This window comes from Hipposideros armiger, unplaced genomic scaffold, assembly GCF_001890085.2.
Source record: "Hipposideros armiger isolate ML-2016 unplaced genomic scaffold, ASM189008v1 scaffold_216, whole genome shotgun sequence".
NCBI lineage: Eukaryota > Metazoa > Chordata > Mammalia > Chiroptera > Hipposideridae > Hipposideros > Hipposideros armiger.
Genome location: NW_017731566.1, coordinates 24,674 through 31,508, shown reverse-complemented (window position 1 = coordinate 31,508; position 6,835 = coordinate 24,674).

The window sequence follows — 6,835 nt, the reverse complement described above, 5'->3', positions numbered from 1 at the left end:
CCTGTATCTCCAAAACAGACATTCTCTTACCTAATCATGCTACTTTTATCACGTCTAAGAAATTTTATACAATAATATTAACAAATATACAGTTCACTGATTTTTTTCCCCAAATTTTCCCAATAATGTCCTTTATAGCTGTTGGTTTTAAAATATTGTTGTTTTGTTTGTGCACTTATTTTTGGCGGGGGGGGGGGCCTCAGGCTCCAACTGCTATCACATGTAGCACCTGGTTATCATGTCTCATTTCTCCCCCGTCATAGATTTATTGTGGTAGAATTTACATTGAGTAGAGATCACTCTTTTTTTTTTTAAAGATTTTATTGGGGAATTGGGGAAGGGGAGCAGACAAGTTGCTGTCCTTTTGATCTTCAGTCTAGTTGTGGAGGACGTCGCTTCACTGGCTCATGTTGGTATTATCATTGCGCTGTTCCCAGGTCAGGCAGTCACTCGCTGGCCATTGGATAGCCACCCACAGCGGCTCACAGCAGCTCACAAAAGCTCACGCCTGCTGCCGGCCAGCCCCACTGTAGCCTACTCCGTTGCCGGCGGCTCACGGCAGCCCAGCTTCAGGTTGAGCTGTTGTTCACCATCTTAGCTGTAGAGGGCACAGCGTCACTGGCCCTCATGTGGGATCCAAACTGGGGCCCTGCTACTCAGAGCTGGTGTCCCAAGCCAACTCCTAACCAATGCGCCACTTGGCTGGCCCTGGAGTTCACTCTTTTTAAGTGCATAATTCTATATATTTTGACAAACTTATATTGTAAAGAAACTACCCTGGTGGTAGTTTCAAGATATAGAATATTTCCATCATGCCAAAAAGTTCCCTCTAACCCCTTTATAATGCATCCCCTTCCTCTTTCTCACCCCTGAAACCACTGATAGAATTTTTATTCCTAGGTTTTGCCTTTCCCAGAATGTCGTATCTGTGGAATCATTCATTGTGTGGTCTGTTGAGTTTGACTTGTTTCAATTAGCACAATGCTGTGGGGAGTCATTCATGTCCTGGCGTTTTTTCAGTAGCTTCTTCTTTTTGATCATGAGTCGCATTCCATCAGAGGAGTAAGGACGGAACACAGCTTCTTCATTCATTCGCCGCTTATTGGACATTTGAGTCATTTCCAGTTTGGGGCATATGATGAATTAAAGCTGCTATAAGCATTTGTGTGCAGACTTTGTGCACTTAATTTCTTTTAGGTGGATATATAGATATGGAGTTGCTGGGTCCAACATGAAGAGTCTGTTTAATCTCACAGAAAACAACCAAACTGCTTTCCAAGAGGCTGTATCACTTTCTATTCCCTCTGCGGTATAAAAGTTCCAGTTGCTCTGAGTTATGAGTCCAAGTTCACTGTTCCACTGTTTTGAATGTAGATGTCTAGTTACTCCAGCACTGTTTTTTTTAAAAAGAATATTTCTTTTCCCTCGGATAATTCTGTTTTATAAACAAAAGGATGCAAGAGCAAAGACCATGAAAAGGGTGATATTGCTTCAGAGCTATTAGATTTTATGATACACACATGTGAAATGACTGAAGGCTTATAATTCTAACTGAAGGCCACAGATGCAAGACTAATAGCCAAATGATCCGTGCTTTCTGGATGTTCATTTGCTTGATGAGAGTTTAGATAAAAAGGGCATTTAATTGCCAATCCCTCAGTATTAGAATTTAATGTTATGTGACAAAAATTACAAAAATTAATAAGCCTTTATATAACTCTTGTTCCTTCAAAATGTTTGTGCTACTGTTCTGGCTTCTGTAGATTAAAAGAAATTTAATATATAGAAAATGCTCATTTTTCAGAAATATTAGACTTTAAGGAATATTTTATATCCATAGGGCTTCGTTGCACTTTACCATATACCCACTTCATTCTCTCTACTGGAAGGGATAATTAGATGGAAAAAATGTAAACCCCTTTTGATTTTTTCCCAGTTGTTTCCCCTGGGAATTTCTTGTTGCCACTCAATGACAAGTAACTTTTACATTTTAATTCAGAGTCCAGGCATACTTTAACATAAAAAATAATAATTTAAATATACCATGCAGACACAAAAGATTTCCTTCCTGCTCCTTTGTTTAGCAGATGAAATCCCGGTGCTGTGAGGCTGCCAATTTCCAAAAACTGGACTGAATTGCAAACGCTGTCTCTGCATATCAGGTTCTATATCCAGACCCATTTTCCTCCTGACTTGGTAGCTCAGTGTTTCCAGAACCTACACTTGTGTCAATGCATGAAAATCAATGGCTCCACTTTTCTTCCACCAATGCCAGAGGAATTCTGATGAGAGGTTCCCCCAGTGCTTCCCAAAGCATTGCACAGGGCAGTGTCTGGGCTCCCATCGGTGGGAACCTCAGTAAACACATTTTCTGATTGGATGGTCAATTATTTGTGCATATGGTGGACTGATGGGGTCTCTCACCCTGTCTATCATAATTCGGTCCACAATATTTGCAAGTCCATCACGTGGCCAAGGAAGAGACTAAAACAAGGAACAAGAAACACATCCTACTCTCCTAGAGTACAAGGCCTAGTGGGAAAGGTTGGCAATTGTACCCACGGCAACTCACACAATGTGGGGGGGACCTCTGGGGACGAAACACATGGGAGTGCACCCTAGTCAGTCCTTACAAGGTCATCACCACTATTTCTCAGTGCAGAAAGATAACTGATGATGCACTTTATTTTGCTGCAAATGCAGTAAATCTCATCACAAGGAAATGAGCTAACAGTCTCCAATGATTAATGGTCTTCATGATCAATAGTCTTCATCCAGTTCCCAAACTCATCTTCAACAATCTTGTCATCAGCAATAAACGTATCCCAGTTTCTCTTGCAATTGTTGATGAAAAGCGTTAAACATATGCTAGAATAAACAAGGTCTGTGAGCCACTCTTTAGTGTTAGGATGAACAATAACTTCATTCCCCTTTTCCAAGTGATGTCGGTTATTTTTCCTCTTTGAAGAAAAACAACAATTCCTCCACGAATAGGAAACCCTAACCCATGCTTTCTTCCATCTAAGTCAGCCAGTATCCACTGGATCAGGACAAAAATTTAAGGCCACTTCCCATTTTGTTAAAATTTGACCAAAAAAAAAAAACACAATAAAGCACTGTCTATTATTTAATGTATCATTTTTACCACTCTATTTAATGCTGCATTGGTTAAGAATACTTCTAGCTGTGAATAACACTCAAATAATGGTTAGCAATAGCTTATCTTGGAATTTCTTTTACCCACAAGATATAAGTTTAGGAGTTGGCCACCTCCGGCTGGCACAGGTGTCCCCAGGATCTAGGCCAGTCCACATTTCTGTCTTTGCGCTCAACTGTCTTTATGGCAGTCCTCCTCCTCATGATCATGCTTGACATCTCCTGTCACAAGATGACTCCTACAGTGTGGCAACCAGCAGGAAGAGAGGGAAAAAAAGGAAGGGGAGATTGGTGAAGGATCATCATACCCACCACTTCTAGCTGCAAGAGAGTCTGGAAATGTGCATGTCTTAGGTGGGCACCTCGTGCCTGGAACCCAATCAGGGTTTCATTAGTGATTAAAAGGGGGTAATAGATACTGGCTAGGCAACTAGGAGACTCTGCCATAATCAACACATAGAAATCAAAGGACAGGCTAGTTGAGGAGAGATATGCTTGATGTATTTAGAGTGTACAATGGACTAGAGCAGATGTACCAGCAATGCTCACATCTGATCTTTTACCATTTTCATGCACACTGCTGTCACTCCTATAAGGCAGTATCTATGTCTCTTTGTTGGAGGGCAGCCTTAGGCTGCTGTAGTGTACTTTGCTTATATAAAGGGAGAGAAGGGAAGCACATGGGAATGTAAACCCCACCCCACAGGATCAACTCTTAATCATATAACAGGGCCCTTCAGCTCTGTTCACACTAATAGGAATGACTGAGATGTGAACTACCGTATTTCCCCATGTATAAGATGCACCTTAATTTTGGGACCCAAAATTTGAAAACAATGTATTACATAAAGTTATTGAACTCAAGTTTTAGTCATCATAAAATTCATACAACTCCTCATCACTTGTCGGAAATGCAAGTAAAAAAATCTACAACCACTGTAAAAGATGCACCCAGTTTTTAGACCCAAAATTTTTCGCAAAAGGGTACATCTTACACATGGGGAAATATGGTACTCATCTCCCCAGCTCCCCTGGGGGGTTAAACCAAATCGCACTTCTGGGGCCTGGGGCCCACCCTCACTTGACCTCTTTGCCTCCCTGGTCCCACCTGACCATCCTTCTACCATTTTTCCTGGGATCATGTCTTAATAAATGAGTTTCCCAGACATCTTTACCTCAGGGGATGCTTCTCAAGGTCCTAAAACATTGGCTGTCATCATTTTAGCACCATCGGTGCATCCAAACGTACATGTCCCCTCCACCTAGTCAATCCTGTAATTACATGGTTGAAAATTTCTGTGCCGTGTCTAACCATCAGGCACTTTGCAGTGTAATCAGTGTTCATAGGTGTCATCACAATAAGCACTGGGAACACAGATTGATATAATGGGATCAACCCACTGCAAGGCAAGGGATTGAGTTAAACTCAGACTCTTAACCATTTATTTGAGCAAAGGGTGACTTTTAGTCCAAATACAATGCATTTTTATCATGCCATTTGTGAAGGATATCTTCTCCAGCAAGACTACTTGGTTCCAAATTAGAATCAGTCACACTGACAGAGGAGGGGGGGCCGCCCAAACTTTTGTCCTACAAAGTAAATTTCACCATTCAAGTGATTTCTGAAACCACACTTGATGGAAGAGTTGAGCAACTTCTCATTTTACGCTTTATTTGCTTGTACTTTTTATTCATTGTTTCTAGTCAAAAGACCACCCTTTCTAGATGCAAAAAATAGTCTAAGGTTCTTTAAAGCTTGCAGGTTTGTTTTCAAATACCTTATTGTGATCTTACTTTTGTATAACTTATTAGTTTCCTTTAACAGGAAACAATAAGATTTAAGCATATTTGCTTTGCAACAATTATAAAATTCATCTTTGAAATAACTTTCTAAGAATACCCATGCCTCCTCCATCAGTGGACGTTGCTGCCTTCTGGCATGCTGGCTGTGCTTGAAGTGCCTTCTCCTATGTCAAGTTCAAGGTCAGAAGCTTTGGAGACAAAGATGTGTCTGTTGCAATCCTCGGTGATGCCAGAAGGCTCTGAAGGTCTTCATTACCTGGTCTATGTTTACTTGTTTCAAGCTTTACCTCCCTTTCTAAAAGCAACATGTTTTAAGTTCCCAACTAAAAATATAATTCTGAAATTATAATACTTTAACAGGACAAATGAAGAATGTCACTAACGCAGCAAGAGCTGAATTTGCAGACCTTTTTGTCATGAAAATCCATTGCAGCTGGAACCAGGCAAAGTTGCATTATGATAAACAAAACATTTGAACCAACACCGCAGTGGCAGGAAGTGAAACTGGTTTGTGTGGGCCAATTTTATTGTCTGTAATCAAACACTGGCCCAGGAAGTGACACATTCACTTGAAAAATGGCTTCCAGTTTAAGATTTTGCACCAAGGACGTGTTTTTCACTTCTTCCAAATAGACTTCCAATGACAGTTTTTTTTAAAAAAGTACAAAAGGGAATAAATTTGTAATAAAATTATCACACCTTAAAATGACAAATGAAAAATGATGGGAAGTCATAAAACCCCACTTTTTAGTACATTTATGTTATCAAGGGAACTCTCTATGACTGACCCTTAGCCAAGTCATATGTTTTTTGTAAACAAAGCATTTATGGAGCGAAACTCACTTAAGGAGGTGAACTCATTGGCGGGAGCCAGTGGCATTTTCTGAATTCAACACCAGCTCATCAGGTGACAATCTCATCACTCTCAAAACCTCAGCTTTCAGTTCAAGTTGGGCCCTGAGCCACACATTCACCTCCCTGTAGTAGGAAACACGCTGAACAGATGGAAAAGGAGTACACGCAGGAAATACACTATTTACAAGACTTTGATGAACTCCTGGATGACCCAAGCCAAAGGGGCTCCCACCTTAGAACACACACAGGCAGGCAGCTGGAATCACGGAACGACACGTTTCTCGGCAGGCAGCACCGAGGTCAGTGGAGGAAATTGCTGGAGGCAGGAATAGGTGCACAAACGTGCAGGGCTTAGCTGAGGACCCCCTGTGTGTGGGGTTGATCACTTTCCCCATGAGCCATGCTGTGTATCCCCCAAAGCACAAGACTACAAGACTGCGACTCTCCACCTTAACGAAATGGAATCACCTGCAAGACAGAAGTCGGTTTTAAACACTTACTCAGCACCCACTGTGTGCCAGGCATGAGAGGAGAGGCTGACTCTGGTGGCAGCTGCACCATCCTGGGCAGAGCCCCCCACAGAGCAGGAACAGCAGATTAGCAGCTAGGAGTCACCTCCTTGCCTCCTAGAGCTCAGACTGGTAAGCCACAGAGGGAACTTCTCCAAACACCATCTATTTCTAATGTAAACCCATTGGGCCATCTGCTAGGTACCTTTTTAACCACTGTCAATGCACCAAGAAGCTCTATATCCAAGTTCATATGTGACAAAGGGTGACTAGGCCATGCTAATCAGCAACGAACCCATAAAACTCAATTCACCTTAGAAAACCGGAGGACTCTTTAAAAAATGAAGTTCGCACTCTGCTCACCTGTTTCAGGAGAACTGAAAACATCTCATGATGTGAATAATGATTAACCAGGAACTTACAATTAATTGTACCGTTAGAATCCACTTTGATTGATTTTTAGGTTTGGAATTCCTGACATTCCAATGATGGAGTCTGTTCCATGATTCTCA